At 42.7% G+C, this 17159-nt stretch overlaps 1 protein-coding gene and 1 pseudogene across 1 annotated transcript in view; one reads left to right on the forward strand and one right to left on the reverse strand.

Annotated features, from left to right (window-relative positions):
• TPH2 (tryptophan hydroxylase 2) overlaps nt 1-17159 on the reverse strand; it is a 95679-nt gene that overhangs the window by 13559 nt on the left and 64961 nt on the right. The gene's annotated exons all lie outside the window — the stretch shown is intronic.
• Nucleotides 14925-14993, forward strand: LOC123947785 (annotated as a pseudogene).

Below are 17159 nucleotides of genomic sequence, written 5' to 3' on the forward strand. Positions count from 1 at the left end.
AAAAGTCTAAAAGAGGAAAAGTAGAGTTTCATGGCAACTTCTTAGTGTGTATTTGGTTGATTTCCCTAATATATATTCCATTTATCGTGCATGAGGTAAAACCCTTGGAGGCTTAACATTAAATACAGAAGAGTTTGTAAAAAAAAAAAAAAAAAAAAAAAAAAGAAAGAGAGAGAGAGAGCTGTCATGTTCAAAAGCCTCCAAAATACCCATATGGAGCCAGCTACAGGAGCATTCAGGTCAGCCTAGTAAGGGCATTTTTTAATTTTCCTTACGCTACATCAGTGCATACAGAATGATCTAAATCAAAACAGGCTGAGAGAGCCCCTAAGAATGTCTGGTGAGCCACACACATGGTCTTCACATAGATCTGGTATCCTTAACCTATTTTAAAACAGGAATTTAAAGGTCTGCATCAACTCAACTAAAGGTTCAAAGTTACATCTATCAGTGTGTCTTTGGTCCATGTGCTTCTAGAATCAGGACAAGCTCAGAGGAAAGAGCCACTGTGAATCATCCTTCGCATTATTCAGAATGCTCTCTGGCCCCATACCTGGTCTGGGAGTCCTTCCAGAAACTTTGACCTTACAAAGCTCCATCTGCTCTTTTACTCTCTGTTGTCCTCAACCAAGGAAAGCCTACATGCTAATTTCTATAGCCTCCTCCCCCGAGGGAATTAGACCTTTGGCTTTAAGATGGTTTTCCATTTGCAGCTCCATGTGTGGCTAACAGATAAAGAGAAATGGCAAAATGTACCTGAACCTCAGATGTTGGCAAAATTTTAATTATGGACGTGCTCAGGACAATTCTTTTCTGTTTTCAAGACTAGTGGAGATCTCACAAGACAGAGTGCCCTGGGCATGATCACTGACGGAGAAGCCAGGACAAACGCATCTTTCTTCTGCCTGGTTTTAAATGCAAAGCCTGCTTAGAGTTGGACTGGCTGACCCCTTGGAGACCTTTTGGAATTCAAGGATAACTAATTGCATCCCCAAATTTTGGAATTCAAGGATAACTAATTGCATCCCCAAATTTTAAGAAAATACAATTTGTTTTCCTTAGAGCACTCTCCAGATGTGGATCTATAATATATTCCCTAGAGATTTGACAAGTAACTATCCTACCTATTAGCAAAACAAAATGAAAACAACCACAAAGAAAAACAAAAGACAAAAAAAAACAAAAAACAAAACAAAAAAAAAAACCCACCAGGAACGTTACAAGAACACCTGTAAAAGAGAATTGGCCACTAATGTCTTTCAAACAGAAACAAATAATACTGAGATTATCACCTCCCAATTAAAAGGTTCCTTTCATCAAAGCTGATGTTCATGAATTCCAAATTTTACATACCACTAATATATGTAATTATTTCTAAATATTTTACTTGAATATAATTACATATAATCATTATCTGAAAACCAAAACAGGAGTGATAGAGCGGACCTCTTCCACAGAAGAAAAGCAGAATCATTTACATACACGCAGTCATTAAGCAGAAAAAAAGTCTGAGTGACAATCTGAAATCCAAACACTGCTGTGGAACAGAGCTACAGAACGTACCAGGCAGAGCAGGTGCTTAGGAAAATGAGATAGGGCACCCAATGCTGCCATCTTCAGGTCAGTACTGGTAGTACACCACTCTCTCAACAGATCAGGTCTAGCCAAGCGGGCTGTGGTGCAAGCTTGAGGGAACGAAGTTCACAGACACTGGACAGACCAGCAAATATACACTGTCCTGACATGGTGACTTCCAAAATCAAATGCTGCAACATCTTTCTGCTGTCTGGTGTTACGTACCTGAAGCTTTTGCTAAGGCACATATTCCAATGAAAGAGAAATACAACTTTTTTCAAAGAACTCCTTTTTTTTTTACGATTTTATTTACTTATTTGAGAGAGAGGGTTCCCCTTTCTCCACATCCTCGCCAGCATCTGTCATTTCCTGACTTGTTCATTTTAGCCATTCTGACTGGTGTGAGGTGATATCTCATTGTGGTTTTGATTTGTATTTCCCTGATGGCGAGTGACGTGGAGCACTTTTTCATGTGTCTGTTGGCCATCTGGATGTCTTCTTTGCAGAAATGTCTGTTCATGTCCTCTGCCCATTTCTTGATTGGATTGTTTGTTCTTTGGGTGTTGAGTTTGCTAAGTTCCTTATAGATTTTGGATACTAGCCCTTTATCTGATATGTCGTTTGCAAATATCTTCTCCCATTCTGCCAGTTGTCTTTTGGTTTTGTTAACTGTTTCCTTTGCTGTGCAAAAGCTTTTGATCTTGATGAAATCCCAACAGTTCATTTTTGCCCTTGCTTCCCTTGCCTTTGCCGTTGTTCCTAGGAAGATGTTGCTACGGCTGAGGTCGAAGAGGTTGCTGCCTGCATTCTCCTCAAGGATTTTGATGGATTCCTTTCTCACATTGAGGTCCTTCATCCATTTGGAGTCTATTTTTGTGTGTGGTGTAAGGAAGTGGTCCAATTTCATTTTTCTGCATGTGGCTGTCCAGTTTTCCCAGCACCATTTATTGAAGAGGCTGTCTTTTTTCCATTGGACATTCTTTCCTGCTTTGTCGAAGATTAGTTGACCATAGAGTTGAGGGTCGATTTCTGGGCTCTCTATTCTGTTCCACTGATCTATGTGTCTGTTTTTGTGCCAGTACCATGCTGTCTTGATGATGACAGCTTTGTAATAGAGCTTGAAGTCCGGAATTGTAATGCCACCAACTTTGGCTTTGTTCTTCAATATTCCTTTGGCTATTCGAGGTCTTTTCTGGTTCCATATAAATTTTAGGATTATTTGTTCCATTTCTTTGAAAAAAATGGATGGTATTTTGATAGGGATTGCATTAAATGTGTAGATTGCTTTAGGTAGCATAGACATTTTCACAATATTTATTCTTCCAATCCAGGAGCATGGAACATTTTTCCATTTTTTTGTGTCTTCCTCAATTTCTTTCATGAGTACTTTATAATTTTCTGTGTATAGATTCTTAGTCTCTTTGGTTAGGTTTATTCCTAGGTATCTTATAGTTTTGGGCACAATTGTAAATGGGATTGACTCCTTAATTTCTCTTTCTTCAGTCTTGTTGTTGGTGTACAGAAATGCAACAGAGAGGGAAATCACAGAGGGAGAAGCAGACGCCCAGTTGAGCAGGGAGCCCAATGCGGGACTCGATCTCAGGACCTGAGATTATGACCTGAGCAGTAGGCAGACGCTTAACCGACTGAGCCATTCAGGAACCCCTCAAAGAACTCTTGATGAAAAAGACATTTAGTATTCCAATTGCCCTTTTAAAGGGCCCTTTTGCCTCCCACTTCCCCCCAACTACCTGCATCCCTTGAAATAATTATATCTCCTCTTCCTGAGAGTCATTCTGTATTCTTAAATTGGATTGAAAGAGTGCCCACAAACTTCTAGAAAGAAGCCCAGTTGTCTACTTCTTTCACTTTCTCCAGGAAAGTGGTTTCCACACGTCACTTAGTAAGTGCCTGAAGGGGGGAATAAATGATATATGTTCTCTACCACTTTGACTAAAAATCTGATCTTTACATACAGGTAGTGTATATTTTTAAATAATCACATATATCCTTCCACATATTGAATTCAGTTATCCACATATCCAGGACACAGGAACAAAGCACAAAGCTAGCAAAGAAAGTTTAGAAAAGCCCTGAGGTGTGCTAAACATAACAAAAAGTTCCATGCTAAATTCAAATTACTTTACATCTAAAAGAATCTCAGGCCCCCACTGAAATCTTATTTATCCTTATCTCGTACACAGTCCAAAGTTTACATATGTAGTGTTAAGCCCATACCCTAACATAACAGGAGAACATGAAAAAATACATAAAATTCGACCAAACAACTCAGAAAACACAAAACTGTAAAATTTGACACTTGAGCATACAAACCTAAACATTTCCATACTTGAAGTTATCACTAAACAGTTCAGCAATGATGCTAAAACATCAAGATAACAGGAAACTTAGCCAGAAGATGTCCCAGTTTAATGATGTATTCTCATGGATTTTACTTCACTACAAACTCATTATCTTACTGTAACTTGAGATAAAGCAGTTATTACTACATGTTCCCATTTTATAGATGGGAAGACTGAGACTCGACATTCCAGTGATTTTCCTAGATTCCACAACTCATAGTAGGCAGAGCTGGGAATTAAGCTCATTTCCTAACTTCAAATCCAAAGTTCTTTCTCCATCAACAAAGCGCACTTAGAATGTAGGGTGCTGGTCAGTCAGTCACAGGGGCACAGCAGTTCCTGCTACTGAAATAATGAAATCCCAGAGTGGATGTAGAACTATAACCCTGCCCTCCCCAAGTTCCCCACTCCCACGCTGCCCCAGCTTCTAGGTTCCATCCCTCACACCCTCCCTACACCACCATCGCCACTGCTCTATAACCTGGCACATAATACTCAGCGCCTGCCTATAGAGCTGGGACCTCAGAATCCCATTCTCGTACAAGTGTTGCATGCATCTGTTCTATTTGGCGTCTGGATCCTAACAAATGAATAAAGGAAGAATGCTCTTCAAAGATGTTCTAACATCAGGGTCTGCGCCTCTAATAGGTGCAAAAAAAAATTTTTTTAAACCCCCATTCACAGTGCTTTCTCTAACATCTTCCCATCTTAGCTCAAACAAGTAGCACATCAAAATACACACTTGAGGACTGTTGAAAGGTGGAACCATTCCAGGTCCCCTCAAATTCACCCCTCTCCCACCCAGCCCCAGCTACCGGGGTTTGAATTTTAGTTCCATCAACATTTCAGTTTATAAGCAGCAGCAGGTAACTTTTCTCCTTTGACCCCAATTCCCTTCATCTCAATTAAATTGCAAATGACAACAGGACTGGGACTGGAATGAGCTGTGGTAGCTAAGCCAGAAGCTTTGGGACAGAAATGTCAAGACAATACAAATCACCATGGGCGATCAGAAGTGAACACAGGGACTGCACTGTTCCAACCACAGAAAAGGCTCAAGCCCCTGAAACGCGTCCCCTACCCCAATCACCAGATCTCCATTTCTGTTGTCATTTCTTTGACCATTTAGTCTGCAAACACTCCCCAGAGTAGCGCAGAAAGCCATATCCCACGAAGAGGCTGTGACTACCCCAGGGCGGTGTCCCCAGAGCAAGGTGTCGGGAGTGGGGAAGGGCTCAGGGACAGGGTTTCAAGAGACAGCAGAAAGGTGGATTTTGCGTGCTTTGGTATTTGGCCCCAGCTAGTCCTGTGTAAAACACAAGTGTAAGAGACCCTCGGAACTGAGAACTAGAACCCATCCGTTGGTCAGCTGCAGTCCTGGGGTTACAGCTGCTCTGTAAGCGGAGCGCTCAGGCACAGCTCAAAGCCCCTCTGGCAGAAGGAAGCCGCTGCTCCCATGTTCACAGAGGGGGAGGCGGTGCAGTGGCTGTGCAGATTCCAAAGACTACTGTCCTGATGCCTTGTGTGATGGTAGCTACACCCTGATCTCTGCACTCATTTTACCGCAAGCTTCTAAATGAACATCGCTGTGGCTCTTGGCAAACCACAACCTAATCCAGACACACTTTCTGCATTGATATGTACTCAATTCTCCTGTGCTAAACTCCAGGTGAGATTCCAAAAATAGGGAAAGATGTGGGCCCTGTGCTCGAGAAATGTGCAATGTGGCTGGGGAGACCAGATTAATATAAAAATAATAATTAAAGAAAACCTGCTGTTTTTCTCTTGCTGCAAACTCACTCTGTCTTGAAACTGCACCGTGCTTATCTGTCTCCAGAGCACAAAGAATATGAAGTCTGTACTGGACTTTGAAGGATTAATAGGATCTTAGAAAGGCTTTAGGAAGTGTAGAAGTTACCAGAAAGAGTCGTATCAAGAGGCTGGGTCTGGGGATGACTTCTGGGAACCCAAAATGAGCATCAAAGGAAGTTAGAGGAGAGGCAAATTATGGAATGTACTAGATCACAGTCTCCACTTGAACCGACAGAGACGGCTTCTTTCACCAGGGGTGAAACAAAACAAGTAGAGAAAAAGAGGACGCGTGGGATTTGAGTAGCATCTTGTCAGCTAGAAAACAGTGATCCTGAGTTGTGGAAACGGCATATATTGTCTTAGGTTAAGAACGGCCATTGAATGAATTAAAATGTAAAAACCTAAGCTCTGAGGAAACATTATAGCAAACCTTGTGGAAAATTGATCATCAAATATAAGAGGAACATCCGTAGGGGGAAGAAAAGCGTCAGCAGAAAACAACTTTTATTGAAGAACACATCGACACAGGGATTTCAGCAGCACTGCTTTCATTGGGATTTTTTCTGTGCGTTTCTTAACTACTGCTTCCCATATCTTTCTGGTTGCTTCCAAGAACAATTGGATGATCTTGTTTAAGAGCCCTCTGGCCATTTCAGTTTTATTGTCCGTCCTTCAGCTTATCGCTGAGCATTTTCAACATCAGAGAAGGCCACCTTACTCATCACTTAACATTTACTCATTTTTACATCAGGCTTTAATGGTATTTTTTTAATTATAACAAAGGAGAAGAAATAAAAAAAAAAAGATGTATCGCAGACTAACAGGAATGGTGAGCATTCACTTAACATCAGAGCCACCAGAGCAATTGGACCAGCCCTGAAACCCTGGCAAAATTCAGTCTAAGATTCTCTATCCCCAGAGCTAAATATCAGGTCACAGTGGCCATGTCCCGGCCCAATTACAGACCTTCACCAATTACAATCCTTCTCCATATGGCAGAAAAAGACCCTCCACGACCCAGCCCCTGCCTCCTCCAGCCTCGTCTCTCAACCTTCTTCCTCCCTATTGCCCATCCCTCAGGGAATGATTTGCTGCTGTGCAGGTGGGCCATGCTCTCTTCAGCTCCCCTTCTAAGCCTATGCACGCTGCCTTCCCCCTGCATGGAATGCTCTGGTCATTGTCCAGCTCCCCTGCCTAATTTCTGCTGGGTGTAGGCGGCTCTCTTCTCTCTCCCAGTGCGGCACTGATGGGTCTGCGTGGAAATCGCCAGTCTTCTTGCCTGTCCTCTCCACCAGGCTCTGACTGGCTTGTTTTGGTTCTTCTTACTGTTTAATATCTGATCTCTAGCATCCTGCCTACATGTAGCAGGTTCTCAGCAAATTTTGAAGAAGAAAGGAAATGGTTAAACAAGAAGAGTTTCCCAGTGGCCCTAGCAACAGAGTCAGTGCCAGTCTTCCAAGCGGTAACTACTACCCTCAGCAAATTCTCCAACATTATAGACTCTTCTGTCAAGACGAAAACCCTTCTACAGTGGCCATCACATCAATTTTCACTTATAGCTTCAGAAGTGGACCTGTCCCCTGACCTCTCTTCCCCAACAGCCCATGGTGCTCCAAGCCAGCGAGGAGGGGAGGAGCCGTCCTACTCGCAGGCCTTCGGGAGCTGGCCATGTCTGAAACCTGCAGCTGGCAGGAGACTCGCCAGGAAAAACACTGACTGTGCTTTGTTGAAGTAGGGAGAGTCCGACTGGGACAGACCTGAGCCCTGAGGGGCTTCACAGCCCAGGCCGCCCAGAAGTAGCAGCCATGAGGGATTTCTACTGGCATCACTGGTCAGACCTTCCTTTAGCAGAGGATGACACATGAGATCCGACAGACGTTATTTTCTCCCGGAGATGAATTTGTGAGATTGACCACCCATCCAGTACTGTTTTCCACAAAGTTCCAGTGGCTCTTTAAAAGGCATTATGAATACAAACTAGGCTTCTCTTTAATGCCCTCTGGACCCACAGGTATTTTGAGTTTCACAAATCAAAAGCTGGCTTTATATTCAGCAGCATTACTCCTTGGCCCCTAGGTGTAGTACACAAGTCTCCACACATCTCCACAACAAAGCCGTTCACATAGTTTGGCTCTCTTTTTAAAGCAATTCCATCTTTTTTTCCAAACGACCATCTATTGAACTTATCATACAACTAGCTACCTTGAAATGCCTAAACTTCACCTTGAGGACAGACGGACGGACAGACACACAGACACACATGCACGCACCGAATTATTTTCATAATTCGTAATTCATAATTCATAATAGCAGCTGCCTGGATCAGCATTCCATGTATATATATTTGTGCTTCACCTATCCTGCTCGGAAGACCTATTTAAGGAAACGCTATAGGTTTGGAAGGGTCCAAGAACTGACTTTTATAACCTAAGCAATTCTGAGCTCCTTGAAGGAGAAGAAAACTGATGAGCACATTCTCAGCCATTCATCCTATGGCATGTCCTAAGATGTTCTGCATCAAATCACACATTCTCCCCAGATGTGATTTTAAAGGTCAGCTCTCGGAGGCTAGTATGGAAAATGAAGTTTTTACCGACTCCCCAGTAAGCTGTGGGCAGTCGCCACCGCCTTTAGAGGGTCATTTTATTTTTATCCCTGCATTACTAAAAGCAACACCCTCCCAGACATGAGGGCTAAGAGCTTGCACTTGTTCACCTATTTCTTTCCGGGCAAGCCCCAAAATTCTAGAGACAATTCTACGGCTGAAAACTGACGAGAAAAGTAGGTTTAGTGGGGAGAGCCATTCTTGCCTCTCCACTGCACCACGCCGTCTTCTATTTTAGGTTTTTATTAATGAAGTCATGTTTCTTTTCTAGTCACTAACCGTCAGCAATACCATCATCATCTCTCACACTCAGAGTCGACACTAACCATCTGTATGTGTAAATGGGGCTGAGAAGATTTACCTGTGAATTGGGGACCCTGTCACAGCAAGGGTCTGCAGGTAACTGATAGCATTTCAGCTCAATTGAGCTCCCCTCTCTCTAGTAATAACCACTGCCCGTTACTGAAATCTACTCTCTACCATGGCACTAAGCACATTACATCGTGCTCACAACCACTGCGAGAGGCGGGCACTGTGACGGTGATGTAATACGGCAGCGTGAGCACTTTGACGTTGGAGTGAAAGATCAAGCTTCAAGGGCAGACTCTGCCATTTACTTGACCTTAGGAAAGTTATTTAGCCTTTCTGAGTCTTAGGTTGTCCATAAAATGGAGAAAATAAAATGAATAACTAATGTATCTTGAATTCTTACTATTTGCCAGGGCTAAATCCGCCATTTTACAGCTGGGGAAACCGACACTTAGGTTCAATAACTTGGGCAAGTAGGGTGATAGAGCTGGATTGGAATCAGTTGGGCCCAACCCTCCAAGTCAGTGACGTTTGCCCACAATTTCACACTGTTTGCCTGCTCTTATCAGTGACGGAACGCTGCAGGCCCCTAGAATTGATGTTCTTTTTTTTTTTTTTTTAATATTTTATTTATTTGACAGAGAGAAATCACAACTAGGCAGAGAGGCAGGCAGAGAGAGAGGAGGAAGCAGGCTCCCCGCTGAGCAGAGAGCCCGATGTGGGGCTCGATCCCAGGACCCTGGGATCATGACCTGAGCCGAAGGCAGAGGCTTTAACCCACTGAGCCACCCAGGTGCCCCGGAATTGATGTTCTTAAGAGGCGGGCATGGCATATGCCAGGAAAGCTGTCTAGCTTGCCTGCTGGCATCCTTCCATGGCTTGCACTGGGCTAAGAGCCTTCCATTCCTCAGTGGCCCCAGAATCACACAAGAAACACAGCACATGCCTGTCGAGAGCCAGAGAAGAGTGCACCGTCATAACTAGTCATTACAGGAAGCCATGTCTTCTCGGTCCTGCTGAGGGGAAATCATATCTCCTAATCATAAAGGTTGGGGGACAGGCAGGTGACCGAAGATGAACTTTCACTTCTCAGTTCAGGATCAGGTACCCCTCCTAATAGAACAGCAAGCCCACTCTGGCCAATTGTCTCCTTGGGTAAAAGCAGTCAGACTCCAGGAGACTCTGGTCTTTTGTGTTCGTGTGATAGCCTCTGATGTGTAAATGCACATCCCTTTTTAAATTTAATTAAAGGGCAGGTTATATATATCTATATATCCCCCCCCACTCCCTGCCATCCCCCTCCACACTACCCCCATCCCCACTACCCCAACATTAGCCTGAATGCTGCTTCTGTAACAATAACTTGCCTCCAGGACACCAAGCACATGTCTCCACTGCCTCACCTGGTCACACCTTGCTCTGACATCCTAAACTCCTGAGAAACAATTGGGTGCACTAGATGGGGACTAGAAAAGTATCGTAGCTCAGACCCTGGCACTATTTTACTGGATGCTCTTGGACAAGTCATTTCACTTATCTGAACCTCCCTTTATTCATCTATATAATGGGGATTCCTTTCCTCACCAAATTTTAATTGAGCACCCGTTGTTTAGACACCAGGGACTGTGTTCGGGGGCGAAGGAGTCCCGCCCATCCTGAACTCTCACTGTGAGACTCAAATGGATACACACGTCCAATGCTCAAGCGATGCAAGAGCTGTAACTCAGATGAAGCTTCCTGCTCTGAGGCGATGAAGACCACAGATGTCTTCATGGCTGACTCGTCCCATCTCAGGGCTCCTAATCTACACAGTCATCTCCACAGAGAAATTTCCTTCCGGGTAGGCAACTGTGGGCTTAATCACAGGTCAACGGTTCCTGAAACTCAATCAGAGGAGCTTTCTGATATGTAGACAATCTACTAAGACGCTGAAGCTTCCTAAAGTCCTAGTATCTCTTCAATCAGTCAGCATATACAACAGCAAATAAAAAATTATCTGACTGCTGGGAAAGTCTTCCCCTCAGAAACCACCCCTGATCATCCCCAACCTGAAGTAAGTGCCCCCTTTCCTTCTCTTTGAATTTACCAAGTTATATTTAAATCCCTGTTCACTGTGTGTATCCCTCACTAGACTCTAAGTCCCCAAGGAGTGGGACCATGTCTGCCTGCTTCCTGGTAGAATCCCCACTGCCTGACACATAATAGATGTTCAGTAAATGTTTACTGAATAAATAAACAAATGAGCCACAATTGATTCTGTCAGAATTGTGGCAAGGTTTAGTAGGGATACAGCAAGATCACACCTTGGTTAAAACACCTTTGCAAAGAATCGGAATCCAATGTCCCTTTTCTCACCAATTAGAGCTTTGGCTTTTATCTTGGAGGAGCTAAGTCTTCTTCATTTGAGTTGAGGGAGGAAAAGATGAACAGTCCAAAAAAAGGTTTGGGGAGCGCTGAACATTTAAATTTTTCTAAAGTATGCCATTTTAAGGTATCTCCCCATGTTTTATTACAGAGAACCTTTAAACCTTGCTAATTAGACACTGACAAAGATCCCTGTGTACAGACACATCCAAAATGCATCCAAAGTAGAGCAAACGACATCTTTTGGAACTCTTCCAATAGCTTCTGTGCGTACTTTTATGTTAATGCAATGGTCTTACAGCCAAAACAGCCAAACCGCAAACACCTGGCATGCATTCTCAGAAACTTGAACTCATCGGGAGGAGCAGCCAAGATGTGAAACCCCAAATTTATTGCTTTCTTTAGTTATTAAGGGAGTGCAGCATGTATCAATGAGCAGCATCACTCCTAATCTGCTTGCAAAGTTTAATCAGGAATTCATATTTCATGTGCTTTCACCGGCACAACAATATTTATTCATTTGTTCTCCGAAGCTGTTGCCTGCAACCAGCCCTTCTCGTTGTTCACTCAGGGGAGGTGTGCTATTAACTCTGGGGAGGCCTCCTCCATCTCCAGGGAGAAGTCTGACATCTTTTAGGGGAGGCCTTACCATTATTATTTATGGTTAAAATGCTTTACGTTGCAAAGTGGCATGCTACCTCCATCTAAAACCCCTTTGTGATATAAACTGCATAGTCTGCATTTCGGAAGGGAAAACCTGAGTTGTGCAAGGTAGAGAATTACTCAAGGTCACACGGAGGCCCTTCCTGCCCTTGAGTCTTAAGAATATGGCCACCTTGATATCTAAGTGTACAGTCACGTCAAATATGCTAGCTAGCAGGAATTGGACACCTGGCCCTGGACTAAAGCAGCTTTGCAATGCAGTAGTCCTCAACAGCTCTGCAAGACTCAATCGTATTTCTATTCTCACTTTAAAAGATGAAGAAACGAGGGCACAGAAAGTTTAAGTAACTTATCCAATGTTGCCCAGCAAACCAGTGACGGATCCTGGATGTGAACCGAGGTGATCTGACCCCAAACTTGCACCCTGAATTACCCACTCACAGGACAGCCTTGCTAGCAGGTCCCTAAGGTGCACTGGCTCAAGGAAAACCACGTAGTGTTGTACGGAGAGGGGTTCACCCTATTTTATTTCAGCTTTCCCTTGTGTTCCCTACCAGAATGCTTCTCTGAGATCGAGCGCTAAGGGGAAGGATACTGATGACTTTACACAAAAAGAATAATAGGACGGATGAATATGGATTAGGTAAAAGTAGCCCTTACTGATAGGGACAACCTAACGCCGAGTCAGAAAATGAAGATTAAAATATGGAGGGAGGGGCGCCTGGGTGGCTCAGTCAGTTAAGTGTCTGCCTTCGGCTCAGGTCATGATCCCAGGGTCCTGGGATCGAGCCCCACATCAGGCTCCTTGCTCAGCGGGGAGCCTGTTTCCCCTCTCCCTCTGCCTGCCTGCCCTCCCCCTGCTTGTGCTCTGTCTCTCACTATCTCTCTGTGTGTGTAAAATAAATAAATAAATAAAACATTTTTTAAAAACATACGGAAGGAAACCAATTTTTAGTTAAAAGGTCGAATTCACTAACTTTTTTCTCTGACATAAAAGAAAAAGGAAAAGCCAACAAAGCTCATTAGCGACAGAGGATGTCTTCCGAAATACTTGGCAACTTACCTGAGTGAAAAGTCATAAGCCCCGTATTTCCAGAGTACTTCCAATTTATTCTTGCTGCTGGAGATGTAAAAGATACAGTCTCTCCTGACAGCACAGATGTTTGATAAATGGAGGAACACCTCGTTGCTCTTTTTCCAAAGACACGACTCCCTTTACTAAGTTCTTATTTGGCGTGGCAAAACGACTTCGGGAAAACCAGAAGGCTATATACCCAATGTTAACAGCGGTGATCGCTGCTCTGATATTACAAACGATCTGTAGACTCTCTCTCTTCCTTATCCATTTTTTAACATTCTTTTTCCTACAGTGAATATATGTCACTTTTGTCAGAAGGAAGAGAAACAAAGAGTTTTTGTAAAGACTTTTCCGTAAAGGAGTCCCCAAGTCACCCTGCCTCAGCCCTCCCTTCATCGCCAAGGGAATGATTGTTTATGGACACTATAAAGGACAGACTGGCAGGCCCTGAAAACAGTGATGAAGACCCGTGGGTGATTTATTCCCCTCCACCCTCCTAGCATTTCTTACTTACACCCACTGCGGATTTAAACCCTCAAATGACAGCATTTCCTTCTCTGGGAAAACTTTCCCCACTAGGAAATCCACTCATGGGAAATACTCCAGAAATGCCCATCTTTACAGTGACAAGCATATAAAACTCTAAGCAAATTACAAGATTTCTATGAAGGAAACAAAGAGATTTTTAATCACCATGTGTTCAGTCTCACATCGTGTTTCCATTCATTGTGGTGGCTCATAATGTACAGTAATACATTTTATATCTACTAAATGCGTTCTGGGTTTTTATATCACAGTTCAGAAGAATAGCTTCGAAAATCCTTTTGACTCTTTTATTTGAAAACTACATTTGTGGAATGGGGTAATTAAATTCCTATAGTTCGATATAATATTACCTCTGCTATTCTAGCTCATTAAAAAAAAAAAAAATCCCAACCATTTTCTTCCTGCTTTTGCTAGAAATGGAATTACACCACAGATATTTCTGTTAATACAAGTCTAAGATTTTGAGAGCCTACTCCATTGTAGTTAAACCAGAACACTCCCTCTTTTGTATATCTTTATGAAAATGAAAATGACTGCAGAAATCTTCTGTGCTTGATGAATGCATACTAGCTTACTTTGAGGCGAAAAAGAAAGAAGGGTTCAATGTCAGGGTTTTTGAATCACAGGAAGAAGTTATCTCTAGATAAATACTGGAGGATTTAGGGCCTTAAAATGACTCTAAAATTAGGAAATCAGGGGTGCTTGGGTGGCTCAGTGGGTTAAGGCCTCTGCTTTCGGCTCAGGTCATGATCCCAGAGTCCTGGGATTGAGCCCCACATCGGACTCTCTGCTCAGCATGGAGCCTGCTTCCTCCTCTCTCTCTGCCTGCCTCTCTGCCTACTTGTAATCTCTGTCTGTCAAATAAATAAATAAAATCTTTTAAAAAATAAAAAAATAAAATAAAATAAAATTGGGAAACCAGTAATACAGAACCTTTGGTGCAGTTAGGATTTCTTGGGTAAAGGTAGGATCAAGTACCCCCATATCCAAGTATGACGCAGATAACCGCATGGCATATACGTCACAGAAGTATTTCATTTCAGTTGCTCCTCATTCAGTTTCAGGTGGTGAGAGAATATCCTCACTTTAAAGAAGACATTGGAGGCACAAAGTGGTGATGTAATTTGTCCCGGAATACAAGTTTGGGAAGTAACCAAGCTGGTACTCATAGCAAGAAGACAAGAGAGAGGGGCACCTGGGTGGCTCAGTCGGCTAAGCGTCTGCCATCAGCTCAGGTCATGATCCCAGGGTCCTGGGATCGAGTCCCACGTTGGGCTCCCTGCTCAGCGGGAAGCTGTCTTCTCCCTCTCCCATCCGCTTGTGCTCTCTCTCACTATCTCTGTCACTATCTGTCTCTCTCTCTCAAATAAATAAAAATATATATATATTAAAAGGAGAAAGAGAAGACAAGAGATAACAAATGTTGGCAAGGAGTGAAGACAACAGGACTCTTTTGCCCTGTTAGGAATGTAAATTTGTACAGCCGCTATGGAAAGTAGTATGGAGTTTCCTCAAAAAGTAAAAAACAGAGCTACCACATGACTGAACAGTCCTACTTCTGAATACATATCCAAAAGGAATGAAAATAGGCTATTAAAAAAGATATCTAGTGCTCACTTCGGCAGCACATGTACTAAAATTGGAACAATAAAGAGAAGATTAGCATGGCCCCTGCACACGTAAAAAAGGTATCTATGCCCCCATGCCTACTGCAGCATTATTCAAAATAGCCAAGATACAGAAACAACGTAAGTGCCCATCGATGGATAAATGCACAGAGACGTGGTATTCAATGGAACATGATTCAGCCCTGAGGAAGAAGAAAATTCCGCCATTTGCGAGAACATGGATGGACCTGGAGGGTATTATTCCAAGTGAAATAAGTCAGAGAAAGACGAAAACTGTAAGATCTCCCTTACATATGGAATATAAGAAAGCGAGACTCATAGGAACAGAGACTAGAACGGTGGTTACCGGGGGCTAAGGAGTGAGGGAGAGGAAGAGGGCTTGCTCGAAGGGTACACATCTCCAGATAGAAGACGAAGAAGTTCTCGGATCTTAATGTCTGGCATGAACGTTAGAGTTAAGAATATTGGATTACATACTTGGAAGTCGCTAAGCGAATACATCCTCACAAGAAAGAGATGGTAATTATGTATATGACGCAGGCATCAGCTAACTACTCACTCATATTGCGATAGAGAAGTATATCAAGTCAGCACACTACACACCTGAAACTTCCACAATGTTCTATGTCAATCATATCTCAATAAAGCTGGAAAAAGAAAAAAAAACAAAAACAAAACTGTCACTCAGCCCCACAGAGACTAACTTCGAGTTCAGGCCCTTTCCACCACATCGCACCACACCACACACTGCCCATCAGACACCCCAAAAGCAGCTTCACCGAGTGCAGAGGGACTCCAGCCGCTGGTTTGCGGTGCTCCCGCCCAGATAAAATTAAGTGGGCCCCGCACTAACTCAGCCCGCAGACAGAATGAACTGCTACCAAAGCAGCTCTATGTGTATGAGTCTCCAAATATCTAAAGTCGGTTGCTGGACTTGTTTCCCCCTCATCTGCATTTATGCGAAGGCTCTCTGAAGCCCCTCAGATACAGTTTTAAATGATAAATGAAAGATTTGAGTTGCAAAAATATACAACTATTCTAGATGGCAAATCAATTTGTTTTTAACCACAGTGAGCAATGTAGAGCTCACTTTTTTTTTTTAAGATTTTATTTATTTGATAAAGAGACAGTGAGAGGGAATACAAGCAGGGGGAGTGGGAGAGGAGAAGCAGGCTTCCCACTGAGCAGGGATCCTGATGTGGAGCTTGATCCCAGAACTCTGGGATCATGACCTGAGCTGAAGTCAGACACTTAATGACTGAGCCACCCAGGCATCCCTAGAGCTCCCTTTTTAATTCCAAATTACAATAGTGTCCTCATCATAATATAAATAGATGGCGACCTATTAGATGAATATATAGATGAATATATATAGATTCATAGATATAGATTCATCTATATATATATAGATAGATAGATGAATATATAACATACACAGAGAGAGAAAATAACCCTCCCAGTTCCCAAAAGAGAGCTATAGTCAGAAGGAAGCATGCCCAGGCAAAAGAACACCAAGGGAAAACACTCAGAGAGTTAAGTTTTATGGGGCCAGCCAAAGAAATACAGTGTTCCTACAAGGTGTTACAATTTTTCTATACGCATAGAAATGGAAGTGAAAGTAATGAGTTGGAATAGATACTATTAGCTTTTAATTAAGTTACTCTTAGAAATAACACACACACTGGTCATCTGCCCAAACATCTCAATTAAGAATGTATAAAAGTGCATTCCTTCCAGCTTTTTGTCAGCTCTGTATCAAATGATCCAAACAGCTGAACTAGTTCAAAGACTCTACATGGAAGAAATAAGCCTGGGGCTTATTTCAAGCTTTCCGTAGAGATACTGAAATGGTCATTTTTAATGTCATCCATTTTCAGAAACAACTAGAACTGGGCATAAGTCTCTCAAAAGCATACATAAGTTTCCCCCTCCCAGCCAGGTAGTCAAAGACTAGATACCAGGAAACAAGCTAATGTCCTCCCGCAGGTAGGAAAATATTAATTAGCAATTCATAAACTAAGGTTACCTTTACAAGTACACTTCTAGTGTGAATTACAGTCGATTATTAGTTTAAGACTGACTATACATTTCATTACCACTCTCAGCATGAGAAGTCCTGGTTGTAACTGGAAATTCAAACACATTTGATTCATGACCATCAAAAGCCCCAATCAATGCAAACTCTTTTACTTGGAACAAATAAATTATTCTTTTGA

This window comes from Meles meles, chromosome 7 (assembly GCF_922984935.1).
Source record: "Meles meles chromosome 7, mMelMel3.1 paternal haplotype, whole genome shotgun sequence".
In the NCBI taxonomy this organism is placed as follows: domain Eukaryota; kingdom Metazoa; phylum Chordata; class Mammalia; order Carnivora; family Mustelidae; genus Meles; species Meles meles.